Raw genomic sequence first — 15,920 nt, 5'->3', positions numbered from 1 at the left:
TACTCTGCCATGGTTTTCAGTGCTGCAGTTTTCAATAGCACCGCTGGAGTAGAGCTTTGGGAACTGGCACCCCTTTTACAAAGTACCCACTGGTTTAACTCACATGTTAAGATTAGAGAAGGTCAGTGGCATCCATAGTGGCTGCCTCGCAGCCTGAGGCTCTACAAACCCTGAGTAGCTTCATGCTCAGATGGCAGATGTGGACTATAAATGGGGAACACCATAGTTTTATTCACAGCAACAGCAGTGTGTGAGCCAACAGATCACAAATTGTATACCCTGTGACTATTGGGACCTTTCTTAATCTCGCTAGAATGAAGGCCAACTGGATGCTTGGGAAGAGCCAGGTGTCATCATCATCCACTGAATGGTGCCCGACATAAATGTGGCACACCCAAGGCACTATCCTCAGAACAGTGTCTGAGCCTGTAGATTGATCATAAGAGGATTGTACCCTCTGTCTGCTCCATCATGTATCCAGAATAAAGATGTGGACTTTCATGGTCATTTGGCTGAACTTCTGTACAGTAACAGGGACATAGGGTCTTTGCTGTGGGCCTCTCCTGCCACCCTGAAAATTTCTATGTGCATACCTTAGAGGTACAGCCATCCTAAGAAGTGTACCCCTGTAGTTCTATGGAAACCAGATGAAAGATTGGCACTTTTTAAAACATTCTTTCAGAGCTCTAGAGCTTCTGCAGGTCGAGCCAGAAAAAGTATCTGGACAACAGCTCAACACTATCAGATGGGACTTCACCTTTGTCTACTGAAGAAGCCCAACGCCCCTGAAAAAGTCATCAAGTCTCATTCTATGTTGGGTCCTAAAACTATTTCAGTGAGAACCCTCCAAAGCTCCAGTGCATCATCAGAACCAACCTGCTTCAGGTATCCAGACTTCAGTTCTATTGGAACGGTGACAGTTTCAGAACACTTCCTCTGGTGGTGGGGGATTTTTCTTTTCAAAATGTGGCAAAGTCCACCTCTGCTTTTGGGCTTAAAAGAAATGTCAAGGTTTTATTTCAATCAATAAAGTCCCTCTCAAAGGTGGGACATAGATACTTTTTTTTAAATTGTTGACTTCCAGACTTTCACCAGGATAAATTAATTTGATGTATCCGACCATGGCTTTATCGTAGTCAGACTCAGGTCCCGGTCGACCACAACCATTGGGTACTGTAAATGCCTTGTGTTTTTTGACAGTATTTTCACCTAAAACTGTAAACACTCATATCTTCAGTTCCCCTTATTAGATTAGTGATTTTTTGGTGTAATTTTATTTATTGAATTTTACTCTATGTTTCTACTTTGATCTGGGGGTGTTACTCTTTCGGTAGTTTGATTTTATTAGTGTTTTAGTACTGCGTAAGCACTTTACACATGTTAAGTGTGTTTGCGCTGGGCTATTGCTACCACGGGTTGAGCTCAGATTAATTTAGTGACTTTGAGAGTTCCCCCTGACAAAGAGTGTTATTATTACTGGAGTTGGGCAGTTGTCCACTCTAAATAATAATAGTCCACTTTTTTACAGTATCTGTTGGACCTGGCCCTTTTTGCACGATTATCCCCAATCTTTTTGCCTTCCTCCTCCTCCTGTTTCTTCTGTCTCTCTTTTTGATGGCTTTAGAACTTTGGCACTTTACCACTATTGATCAGTGGTAAAGTGCATGTGCTCTCTCCTTTAAACTTGGTATGATTTGCATACACCTGTTTGACACATTTGATTTTACCTGCGAATCCATTGTTCAGTGGTATCCTCTATATCCAGGGCCTTTAAATTAAATGCTACTAGTGGGCCTGCAGTGCAACTTGCAAAACCCACAGAGGTAGCCTTTCAAACCTGTCTCAGGCCTGCCAATGCAGGGCCTGCATGCACAGTTTACTGCTACATTGATTTGGCATTTACTGTTGCTTGCCAAGCTTGAAACTCCTGTTTTACTATATATATAGGTCACCCCTAAGATAGGCCCTAGATAGCCCTATGGGCAGGGTGCTCTGTATGTAAAAGGCAGGACATGCATTTTTATGTGCTACATGTCCTCGTAGTAACAAACATCCTATTTTATTTCACTACTCGAATGCTGCTCCTCTCAGGTTTGCATTGGGAATTCCCTTATATATGTCTAAGTGATAATTTCTGATCTGTGAGGAGTAGCATGGGCATATTTGGTATGTTTGGAATGGTAGTGAGAAATCCTGTTTACTTTTGTAGGTGGATTTTACATTACTATTTTAGAAAATACACTTTTAGAAAGTGGGCATTTCTCTGTGTTTATAGCTCTAGTGCTTTGCAGTCTGACTCCAGGCCACATCTGGGTCAGAATGCCAGCTCCACTTGGTGCATACTTTCCAGACAGCAATAACACAGGAAGGAATGGGTGTGACATGAGAGGCATCTGCATACTGACAGCCATAGTGGGCTGGGAAGTCGGAAGGTCGTTCACAACTTACATGTGAATAGGCTGTGTCCTGCCTTCACTCAATGGGCTGACCACCCCTTACCAATGTATAGAGACAGGACTGGGTTACAATGGTGTTATGCTTCACTTGAAAGGGCTCTTTCGAAGTTACCACCTGAACAGAGTCATTTTTGTAGTATAAGTACAGGGGCTCTGTCCCCATGATTTTTACAACTCTTTTGAAACTGGGACTTAACCTTTGTCAGAAGGACTGCTGAGCTGCACAAAGGACTCATCTGGACTGCTCTTCTGAGGTTGCCCTGCTACCTGCTGCTGCTGGGTGGCCCAAAGGTATCCCTGGATTGATTTTCTGCGTGTTGCCCTGCTGCCAGCTGCTCCCCATTACCCTATTCTGCAAGGACACTACACATACTACAAGGAGAAATTTCGACCATGACTGCTGGACTGGCTGTACTGGTCTACCTGTCTACTGCTGCCTGCTTTGTACCCCCTCTCAAGTGTCATCCCAGGGGCCCACCACATGGAGAGCCTGGGTTGTTGCCCATGGAATCATAGCACCTATTGAGCACCTCAATTTCACTTTTTTGATGATTTCACTTAGCGTATGGTTAGCGCTTCTTTTCTCAGTCAGTGCTAAGGGGACGTCCCATTCAGCGCGTGCTAGGATCATAAATTGCCTCATTGTCATACTCTGCTGGGAGTTATATGTGAATGCTTCATCCAGGGGAACAAGCGCATGGTGACCACTTCATTTTTATTTTACAGTGCGTGATAGATGCTTCATTCACCCTCAGGGTCATTTAAAGGGAGGTCATGGCTTTGAATCCCAGCTGCCCTCAGCCGAGCAACTCTTCCGGCAGCAATCCCGAACCACGCTAAGAAGCCTTCCAGACCTTCAGGCTGAGAACGAGTGAGTGGCAGCAGGACAGCCCCAACTTCCACCACCACTGTGGAAGACTGCTGCGCCCACTCACAAACAGTCAAGACTCTGCAATCAGGTACTGCGCTCTGTGGACCCGCACGGTCTCTGTATTACAATGCTGCATTCTCCACAGAACTTACCCTAATTACACTAATAGAAGCATTGGCTGCTATAAGTAACAAAGTTCATCTACTTTTCCCGAAATCTACTGTAATCCTGCTGGTAGATGGGCAGAAGTGCTGGATCTTATGTTCTGTGATTAGACAGGGATTTCAGGTGGTGGCCTCTCCATAAGACTGCATAAACTGCAAAGTGTTTGCTATGGGAGACAGAGAATGCTGTTTACTCGCTGCTTTTTGTTTTCTTCTGTTTTCGCACAACTGCAAACAATAGCCTAAGAATATAGGACATCACTAAGGATATGGATTTTCTATTGACACATTGCACAACAAGATTAGAAGAAAAACCCACTCCCCAAAGACATCCAAGGCTTATACTCAGCTTTCTGTTTGTCAATAATGTCCCCAAGCTACACCAAGGGGGATACGATGTGATGAAAAAAAAAATGACAAAGGCAAGTTATCTGTTCAGGGTGTTTGTTTGACTCTAAAAGTGCAGCAGGCAGGGACATTCATAGAGCTTCTATGACCATCCGATGTTTTATAGTAAAGATAGGGGCTCTGGCTCCATGATGGAGAAGTCAGTCTCTGCTACGCCACCCCTTGGATCGCCTGATCTCTAAGGAGTGAAATACGGATTCAATAGAATGAAGCTTTCCTCCCTAGGAGAAGTCTAATTTCGGTTGGGTCCAGTTCACAGCATCATCTGTTGATAGAGACACCACTGGGCTAGCAGGGAAAAGTAAAGGAAGTTATATCGTTTCCTTCTTGAATCTTTCAGTTTCACACGCATTGACTGTCATTGAATGGGTCTAGCAACCGAACTGCAACCATGTACGCTTTCATCCCCCATTCAAATGCTCACCACATCAGCTTACCCCAACTCATGCATCTGATGATAAGTGAAATTGCTTATTTTTTTTCTTTTTTACTTACATATAGAAGAGACATTTTAAACTATTATAGGAGTGGAAGGTTGGGTAGATGTTTGCCTTGTGATCGGCATTTTTATCTCCGGCATCTGGACTTTTAGTGCTATCGTGTAGTTATAACACCAGTGATGCAAAGCAGTCTGTGAATCAAACGAAAATACGATACCTTTATTTTTGCAAGTAGTTTTCACATTGAGTAATCACAAAGGTAAAAGAGAAGGGCGCCCTTTAGTTAAATCCCACCGTCAAACAGAGACATACAGCGAACAGAGCGAAATGCAGATGACAGGAAGAGGCTTTGGCATTCATTTGGGGGCGGTGAAATGACAACAACCCCTGCAATCCAGTACCTGTGCGGAAAAGTTCGAAAGGTTCGCCTGTGTCGGATTTGACAAAAGCAGGCTTATCTTTAGTGGGGCCATGGGATCCGTAGCTAAAGGTCACTGTCTCCTTCAGCACAGATTCCAAGTCCTGTACTGCGCCTGCCACGCGTGATTGAACTTTACTGTACAGGAGACTTAAAAGCAGAGAGCTATTTACCATCCATTATCTCATAAAGGAAACCCCCCTCGGATATTTTTCTCTCTGCAGTTTAAAATTAGCAATTTTCTCATGACATTCTTCTGTTACCACCATGACAACTTCAAGCGAACCTGAAATGAAGCAATTTCAACATTGCCTACTGCTGGACATATAATCAGAGGGGGCTGGTGTTCGTACCCTATTATTTTATGCTTATAATAAGACGCTGATTGAAATATTTCCATTTACATCTCATAAGTGCTCTTTCAAAGAGGACTTTATCCTGCTTTGCATTTCCCCCACATCCAGCTAAAAATACCTCATGGCATGCTGTTCCATCGCCAAGCCGCAGAAGCCAGGATACATTCTTGTGTGTTTTTAGGTTGTGTGTAAGCATACGGCCTCTTGTATACTTTTAGTATACTGACTTCTGTGGGCTTAAAGCCATTTAATTTGCTTGTTTCAGTTCCATTTAAAATTCCTTGCTTGCTAGTGATCATTCATGCCTCTTTGTCCATACTTTTTCTCTTTGATGGAAGGGACTAACTACTGTATAATTATGCTTTGTTGTGTTTATCTGTTCTTTGGGGGACTTTTTTTTCTTGGTTTTCTGCTCTTGTGGGTCAATGTGCTTATGATGCTGAGATCGGGGCACTGTAAACGTACCCTACTGCTTCATCCATAACGCTTAAATCGCACACTCCCCAACACCGTATTCTTGCAGGTCCGCAACCCAATCACCACCCTCCCGTTGTCACTTGTTAACTCCTGTGCCACTATGGCCCCTTCTGCCATACCCCCTTGTTTTCTTTTACCTCGCCGATTCACACTCATGGCGGTATGTTTCTTTGTGATGTCTGCGGTGTCTTTTTTACTCATTTTTTCTGCAGTTTTATATCGCGCAAACTTAATACAAAGGTATTACAGTGTTTTACATGAGCACCGGCTACATTATACAAGAATACATTTATTTTTGGTAGCAAAGGGTGATTGAGTGATTTGCCCAGTATCAAAGGATGTTGAGATGGTACCAAGACTCCAACTGTGTTGCCCAGCTCCAAAGTCAGCAGCTTTGGCCCTTATACTGCATCCTCTCCCCTAGGATTCTTTGTCTGGCGCATGCTGTGGCAGTTTTGGAATAACTTTTTTTTTTTATATAGCGCTAGGTAATACAGGTTCTCCATTTCATAGCACTGCAAAGCAGGTGCCACTCTAAACAACATCACTATAATTTATTTACATGGACCTTGCAGAGATGAAGAGGTGAAAAACCCAGTCAGAATTGTACTCTGAGACATTCTCGCTCATTCAAGACCTCTGCAGTGGGTGCATTAACCAACTGGCTTGAGTAGAGCGTAACACTAGGCGGTAGCACGTGCTCTTGATAACCAATGGAGGGTCACCAACCATGCACATAGGTTAGTTCTAGGCAAGAAGATGGTGAAAGGTATTGTCTCTAAAATGTTGCAAAAAGATTTGTGGCTCCAGACCCAAGCAATTCACGGCCTCATGTTTGATAGCAAAAGACATCTAGTCTTTGGATGTAAATTGAGCCTTTTCAAATACAGTTCAGTTAGCGCGAACTTGATACAAAGGCATTACAGTGTTTTACATAAGCTCTGGTTACATTACACAAGAACACATTTATTTGTGGTAGCAAGGGGAGATTAAGTAATTTACCCAGAATCACAGGATGTTGAGCCGGCGCCGAGATTCATACCGTGTTCACCAGCTCTAAAGTCGGCAGTGCTGTCGCTTACACCACATCCTCTCCTCTATGATTCTTTTTCTGTTGTGTGTTGGGGCAGTCTAGGAATAACTAGTTTTTTTTAATAAAGCACTTAGTAATACAGGTTCTACCATTTCATAGTGCTGCAAAGCAGGTGCCATTGTTAACAAAATTGCTATAATTCAGTTGCATCTACCTTGCAGGGAAGAAGAGGTAAAAAATATATTTCAGGATTGTAATCTCTGGCCTTTTCGTTCCGTCAAGACCTCTGCAGTGGGTACATTAACCAACTGACTTCAGTAGAGCTTAACACTTGGCAATAGAATGTGCTCTTGATAACCTTCGGAGGGTCACCAACCAAGCACTTAGGTTAGTTGTAGGCAAGAAGATGGCGAAAGGTGTTGTCTCTAAAATGGTGGAAAAGGAGTTGTGACTCCAGACCCAAGCACTTCATGGCCTCAAGCTTGATAGCAAAAATCATCTAGCCTTTGGATGTAAATTGGACTTCTTCAAATAGAGTTCAGTTGGTAGAGGCAGCCATTTTCCTAAACCTGTGGTGCAAAGAAGCTAATACAAGGGTGCCACAGTGAGAGGAGCAGTGTTTCATATGGCACAAAAGTGGAGCAAACTTCATCACTTCATCCTCTCAGAATTCACTGGTGTCATGGTTTTGACAGTCCCCTCACAGCTACTGTGACCGTGGAGATGCACCTCCAGAAGTGCTGTCTAAAACAGCATTTGAGTAACACTGCTTCCTGTTTGAAGAGTCCCCACCTCTAAATATCCCCACAGTCGTTGTCACAAGTTCATAGTGCTTCCCCATCACTCTCGGGACGCTTTGTATAATGATCCATGCATCGTCTGTCACAGTCCAGTAATGTTTAACCTGCTGTCTTCTCTTCCTACCCCAGGCTGCATACTACCTCTCCACTAAGTTCCCATGCATCATTTGATGTAAACTCTATGTATTATTTCTGATTGCCGTGGTTACCAAGTACATGGAAAATCAACTTCAAGAAAATATCTTTCTGACCCTATCAAGTGGCCCTTTTCTCACTCCTGCTTCTATTGGTGTTCCAACAGTGCTTCACCATGCCTCTCCGTGTCTAAAGGAATATACATGTGTTTGCTTATATGGGTACACAGCCCACGCACTACATCTCAAAGTCAATCCTGCACAGTACCAGTAAAGACTCCCTGGATAGGAGATATTTTAAACAGGAGAACTGTTGTTTCAAAAACTGTGACAACCTGGACCAGCCATTGCTTGTGCTTATGTAACCCAAATATGTTGTTGTGACTGAGGTCTTTTTTAGTAGAAGACAACAAACAGGCAGGATCCATGCCAGGCTTTCAGGGTAACCACTGTGTAAATACAATCCATATAAATTATTTTTACATAATTTATCTTATGTGCTTATCAAGAAACTCTGACATGGTTATGAATCTACCCTGGATTTCCAAAACAACATACATTTGAATCCTTTTTATAGCCTGAAAAAATGTCAATGACCCAGCCCTGTAGGAACCTCACTGGGCACCACTGGTCTAGGTGAAAAAACACTAACTTGTCCAAACCCAGGCTTCCCGCTCTACTTTGAGTGGCCCAGATGACAAGGCCAAGACTTCCAATTTTGACTATTCACCCCAACAGCGATAATTCTGACTTCAAAACCATCAGCCAGCGCACAATTGTATGCACCAAAAAGGCACCGTCAAGGCCCAGGAGATTCAGGTACATGTATTTGTTCTACAGAGTCCAGTCCTGAGCCAAGGGCTGTCATAAGACTATTAAACCAAGACAGTGCTTTCAATGAATATAGACTATGAGCCCTCCTGTATTTCCATACAAAACACTGATCCAAAGTCGCAGATGTCACCCCTCTGGAACCTATCCTGTCAGCCCATCTACCAATGAAGTTCTGTTTCACCAATCTGCATACATTTGAAACCTCCTGTTCAGTTAAGCTGACTCTTCTGTTATCCTTCATGTAAACAGTCAATGTTTTTAAAAGTTTGGCTGGTATTGCCAATGTGGAGGAATAATTTATGCAAAAGATTAACACACAGAAATATATGGATGCGCCCTTTTCTTAGCTCCTAACTCTTTTTTGACCCTACTCATTCTCCGGGTTAATTCTGCAAATGTGCCTCTTTGTGGCTTGTTTGGTGCTAAAAAGGTTTAGGTAAACACACTAGAAAGGGTTGCATCTCTAGAGTATCACAGCCAGTCTGCAGGAATGAGGCAAAAACGCTTCGAAGATGGCTGCCTGGTTGTATCCTCTCTCCTGCAGCGACAGGCCTGGAAGGGTTTCTGTGGCACCTGGCATACATCCACTACACTATTACAAAAAACACATATGTAAAAGACATTGGGGGACCTGGGTCTCCAGCCCGGCGGCTTTCACTTTACCGCCGGCGGTATTTTGACCCGGCTTACTGCCGTGGATTTCCTGCGGTTGGAACCGCCATGAAATCCATGGTGGTAAGCACTATCAGTGCCAGGGAATTCCTTCCCTGGTACTGATAGGGGTCTCCCCCACCCACACCCGACCCCCAACATAACATCATTCATACACACACGACACGCACGCAGGCACCACCAACACACAGACACGCACACACACCGACATACATGCCAACATCCACACACACAGTCAGACACGCACACCCACATTCAAACATACACGCACACATCCATACAGACATACCTACAGACATAAAACACACTCATTTCCAAACACACAACACCCCCGCAAGCATACATGCACTCACACACCCCCTCTACATACACACACGCACACCCCATGCACGCACACAACACACAACACCCCCCACCCCCCTCCCCTCACAGACGATCAACTTACCTGGTCCGACGGTCCTCCGGGAGGGGAAGGGAGCCATGGGGCAGCTCCGCCGACACCACACCATCAACAGAACACCGCCATGGTGAATCACAGGACGTGATTCGCTGGGCGGTGTTCTGTTGGCGTGGCGGTGGAGGTGGAGCAACCTCCACTTCCCCACCTGCCGCCAGTATGGCGGCTCTCCATCCGTAAAAGGACAGAGAGCTGCCAACGGTCATAATAGGCCGAGCGGCAAACCGCCACCACTGGCGATCTTCCGCACGGCGGTCCCTCTGCGGTCTTGGAAAAAGACCGCCGAGGTCAAAATGTCCCCCCTTGTCATTTACAACGTCAATAGCTCTAACTCTCACAAATGTGAGACCTATTGCATTGCAAATGCTTGTTGTTCTTTCACCTCAGATGGTCTCCTTGTCCTGCCGACCCTAGTCTTTATAAAGGGCTCGGGCTGCACCTTCCCGGAATGATTTTAATAAATAATCAATTAATAAACGCGACTGTCAAACACAAGATCTTGCAGCAGTTCTTCCAATTATTTTTGAAAATGCAACTTTATTGGGAAATGTGGCATTAACAGCTCATTTACTTTTGACCTGTCTGATCTTTCAGCAAGTAATCAAAGGACTTCACAATTTGTCAAGTTGGTGACTATGAACAACAACTGTTGCTTGTATGGAACAATTACAAGAAAAGTATTCCAAGATTCATGAATTCAGGTGTGAATACACCATCTTTTAATGAGCAATGTCTGCCTATTGTCTGTCTTCATAACAAATTCCACATCTGTGACCTGTATTTTTCGATATGGTGCTTTGCAAACCATTACTGAGTGAATATGTCTATGCAATTACGGCTTTAACAAAAATTTCACTTTCATGCTGGTAAGTGATCACATTTGTTTACAGACTTTCATCTGTACTTGGGTCCTATGTCCCAACATATGACCCTGCCCCTAAGAAGAGAAGAAAATTTACTTCATATTGACAGAAGCTGCAAAATATTGAGGATATGAAATAGCACACTTTTTGGGTTTAGAATGCCACTGATTTAATTGTGAATTTATTTACTACTTTATCATTCATAAAGAAAGTGACAAAGCCGTTTGCAATTTTTAGAGCAAAGTCTTTAAAAATAGAATTAGCTAGTGTAATCCACACAGAGCTTAAACATGATAAAAGCCATTTTCCACTCCAGGCACAGTATAGAAGCTTTAGATTGGGAAATACCACCCAAGTCATCCTTATCAGAGCTCTTCAGAGAGGTATAACATTGACTAGACACAAGGGAGCACCCAGTATAAGTCAAGACAAAACCCTTTCAGACTCAGAGAGCAAAAAAGGAAGCCCAGAGCGCTGGATAGTTCCCAAGGCTTATGTGGTGAGCAGCCCCTAGCGGAACACCCTCCAAACCACTCCAAGGGCCAGATGTAGCAAATTCTGGCATTGCGACTCACCGGATGCAGGATGGTGTCCCTGACACCATCTGCGAGTAGTAAGGGGGTCGCAAAGGCCCACCTCATTAATATTAATGAGGTGGGTCACAATTTGAGACCCCCTTGTGAGTCGCAGCACTCACAGGGATGGTGGCCTGCTGGAGACAGCAGACCACCATGTCTGTGACTGCTTTTCAATAAAGCAGTTTTTTTTTTGTAACGCAGCCCATTTTCCTTAAAGGAAAACGAGTTGCATTACACACGAAAAAATGAAACGTGTCAGTTTCACACAGGACCACTGCCTGCTCTGAAAAAATGTTTTCAGGGCCATTCACAAAGGGGAAGGGGTTCCATGTGTGACACTGGTGGTAACTGTGAATTGCTTTGCGACCCCGTTCGCGGTCACAAAGCAATTCTGCATCGCGATGTATGCAGAATTCCTATTTGCGAGTCGCATTCCCATTTTGCGAGTCGGTAACCAGGTTACCGACTGGCAAAATGGGAATGGGCATTGCGAGGTGGCTTTTGCACCTCGCAAACGGCGATTTTCGCTGTTTGCGATGCGCAAAAGCCATGCTACATCTGGCCCTAAATCGTCTCTCCTGAAATGCCTGTTTTTTAGCAAAGTTGCCATTGTTACATTAAACTCTTTAAGCATAGGATTATCTAGTGCCATTCAGGCCAAGCAAAAAAATTATAACTGTGTCTTAGCACTCCAGGCACAGTATTACAGCTGTGGATTGGTAAAATACCAATAAAGCACTGGCCATGATAATTTTTTAATTGTTAGTTTGCAGTTATTGAATACTCAATAAAATCAAGATCTTTTTGGCACCAGCAACCTAGTACAGATAATTCTGTGCCGCTGTGTAAGAGGTCTACGAAGAGGACTCTGTGTGGGACACATATATATATATATATATATATATATATATATATATATATATATATATATACATCCACACGCAGTCTTCCTTAAAACTCATGACACAGCTGTACAAGGTGGCAGTGATCCGCGGTGTATATTGTTCAATAAACCAATCCCCACAGATGAAGTTATGCTGTGTATTTATTAAAGATCCTCACATTCTAAACAAAGTAACGTCCGAAATGTTTCAGCATTACGCCTTCAACTGGGCCTTACAGTAATTCCTGATTCCTGATGGCAACCCTTATAAAACATAGTCCTTCATTCATGTCAGTGACCCAACTACTAGACCGTCCCACACCACAGCAATAAAAATAAAAATGACTCATTTCATCTTCCATTTTATCTGCAGTAAATGATGCACCTATCATTGTACAAGCAATAATATATTTCAATGTCACGGGAGGTAACATTTCCAAACATCTAACCAGTATCAAGAGGCTAATACAAAGTCAATGCATTATAGATAAACATGGTTTAATGTTATTTTTATGAGACTATACATAGTCCAAGGGAGTCCAAATACCCATCAATAGTTTAACGTTGTACCTCAAATCCAAAATAATACTTGTAATGCAAAATACCTGTCATTCATTTCTGACCCTCCCAAGTGATGAGTATTTCAATAAAACAACACATTAGATGAAAGCTTATCACTCATAACACTTTAACAAAAAATCATATGTCCCCAATGCTATAGCAAAGCCACATATATTATTCATCAAAAAACACCTCAACGCTAATCAAAAGCCGTAAATATGATATATCCAAAGTATCCCTATGAAGTAAAACATGCCATATGTAAAACATCATTGATATTATATTTGGATATCAAATCATATGGGAGACTAAATTATCCTTAAATGATTGATGTGAATAATTCATAAATAAACATCAGATACTTTCAATGCTTCAATGAAGTACTACATGCTATTCATACATAATAGTTTCCATATATAATTGATGTAAATGATTCATGGACAAGGGCTATATGCCCTCAATACGTCAAATAAAGTGACACATGCTATTCCTACAAGATAATGGTATCATAAACCTGATATCAAAAAGGGATTAAAGGACAATAAAAAAGGCATATATTAATCAAAGGACATCAGATTAGATTGAATACCACCCAAGGCCTCCGGACCTCCAGGGCTTCAATAAAGTGACATGTGCATTCATTCAGGTAATATTATTTCTTAGGTTTTATAACGTACATAGTCCGTTAATACAAATTTGTATTATAGATGGTACATGGGCAAATACGTGTTGTTGATGATCTTTGTGCCCAAATTACATCAAGGCCCCAATAAAGTGACTTGTGCTATACATAAAAGATCAAACCAATTGTTTGACCCCCCAATAGGATGACCTGTGTTGTCATTGGAAACATTGGTATTGTAAGCATAATGTATCCAATCCTAAAGTGAGCTATGCAATTATCAATTGAATGAGCCCTAATAAGATGACCGGTGTCATCCATAGCAAACACTGTTTTTGTAAATATAATATAACCAGTCTTAAAGTGACCTGTGCAACTCAATTAGAATAATGTCAATCAGAAACTTGCATTCACAATCATCTTTCCTTTTGGATTTCCCTTCTATGCCCTAAATCAATAGACCAAGTCCCCTCTATATATACATAGCAACCCTTTCTAAATCATCAATACCGGGCAGATCATACCCAAAATTGAAATACCCTACAAAGGCTGTCTTTCCATTCATCCCTCTTAATGCAATTGATTACCCTTCTTACACAGGGGCCCATGAACTTCTAAATATTTCCATTATCAGTGCAAATGTCAAAAAGTGGTCTATGCTATATTCCCTCAAAGTGACTCATGCTAATATATCAATCATGGTTAAAAGTATAATTACAGCTAGCAAATGGGTCCGTGATTTGGAATATACACATCCCTATGAAGACACTCTATATCATCAACTAACAATCAATGCAAATTTATTTATCCTTATTCTCTATCTAATACCAAATCCCATACCTACATCGTAGACTACTAGCCTCCCACCACTTAATCTACTCCAGTTAACACATTTCTATTATTTAATATACAAGAGCAAAATGGCATTCCATTAATAGACACATTCAAAGTCATAGGTATCACCACAATTATGTTCTTATCACAAGTCAATGGGTTCATGGAATCTCAGAAACAACCTCTCTCCTACATATTATCACATTCCAGGGTCCCAGGGATAGCTCTTCAGGAGTCATGAGACGCACAGGTCCTAAGGACACTCAGAGTTACTGAACTGTAAAATAGTGTGGGCCCACAGTTTTAAATACCCAATGGGCCCTATTAACTAATCAATGATACCTATAATTGAACATGCTGCTCAGCATCCGTATTATGACCCTATGGGATCTCTGTGCCCATTGTCAAGATTAATAGAAACGTCTCTCTCCTCACTTCTTTTTCCCTGTCCCCTCCTCAGGACTATTGGATTCCAAAATACCTGAAGCTTGCCAATGAACGGTCATGTTGCTGTTCAAAGTGACAAGCCATGGGATAGTTCCTAGCTCCATTTGTTATAGCCTGTATGTGTTGGAAGATTCTTCTCTTGTTTTTTAATTGTACTACCCACATACAGCTTGTCACATCCACATTGTAACACATACACCACATAACCCATGTTTCTTGTGATCATTTCATTGATGGTAACCACACAACCTCCATATGTGCGGTATGTCTTCCAATTTAGTCCATATCGGCAAGCTTTACAGGTTTTGCACTTAATAAAAACCTAGGCATTCTGTGGTAACCAATCACGTCACCAGGATCCAAAAAATGTCTTGTCAAGATATCCCCAAAAGACCTGGTCCTCTTAGATATTATTCATGGACCAGCCTGCGTAATATGCATCAGATGTCCATTTTTGCTCAGCACATGCCAGTTCTTCTATAAAACTCTCCTTATAATTGACTGTGGCTTACTTTAGTGAAAAAACAATCTACATTTTTATCTGTGCTGTTCAACATCTTATCCTGCTTATACACTAACTACTCCCTCCATTTTCCAGCGACCCTTTCTTTGGCATTCTCCGAGAATCTTAAAGGATAACCTCACTCAACAAATCTCCTCATCACATTGTGAATTTCATTTTCAAATTCCCCATCAGTGGAACATATCCACCTGGCCCTGAAGATTTGACTGTAAGAGATGCTCCATTTTAATACTCTTGGATGTCCGCTATTTGCATACAAAATTGAGTTGGTGGCCGTGTGGTTTCTATGTATCTTTGTTATCAGTCTGTCATCCAGAACCTTCAACTCCACATCCCAAAAATTGCAAAGAGACCTGCCATATTCACTTGTGAACTTGATATTAACATTATTGCAGTTGAATATGTCAATGAACTCACTCAACTCCCTCTCATCTTAATCCCACAAGGTGACTAAATAGACTAAATGTCCATAGGGCCACCTTTTCCATGTACTAGTCAGTTGCTTCAGACCAGGCTACCTCCTTCAACTACCACCCCATGAACACATTTTCATAAGTGGGAGCGAAGGAGGTGCCCAGCACTGTACCCTGTCTTTGCAAATAATATTAATTTTTACCAATAAAAACATTATTGGTGAGAGTCAACATGCTGACCATCATCTGCATGTGCTCAAGATATTCTATGGGCCTATCCCTGAAAAAAATATTCACATGCCTGAATACCATTTTCATGCTTATTTGATAAGGACAACACGTCCGGAGACACCATAATGTAATCATCCCTCTAAGAGATTCCACCCAACTTCCTTAGAAAGTCATTCGAGTCTCTCAGATGAGATGTCAAACCAACAACATACTGTTGAAGAAATAAATCCAGAAACCTCAAAGTATTTTCTAGCAGTGACCTAATGAAACTTAATATTGACCTACCAGGTGGCACTCTCGCATCTTTATGTATCTTTGGGAGGAAATGGACTGTAGTCATTTTGGCATGCTGCACCCATAGGTATTGGTATTCATCCCTGTCCAACAGGTTACACTCATGCCATACCCTCAACTTTGAGAGATATTCCTCCCCCAATTTGCTTCA

The sequence above is a fragment of the Pleurodeles waltl genome, chromosome 10, assembly GCF_031143425.1.
Source record: "Pleurodeles waltl isolate 20211129_DDA chromosome 10, aPleWal1.hap1.20221129, whole genome shotgun sequence".
NCBI classification, from domain to species: Eukaryota; Metazoa; Chordata; class Amphibia; order Caudata; family Salamandridae; genus Pleurodeles; species Pleurodeles waltl.
The sequence above is the reverse complement of the archived record's forward strand: the minus strand, read 5'-3'. Positions refer to the sequence as shown.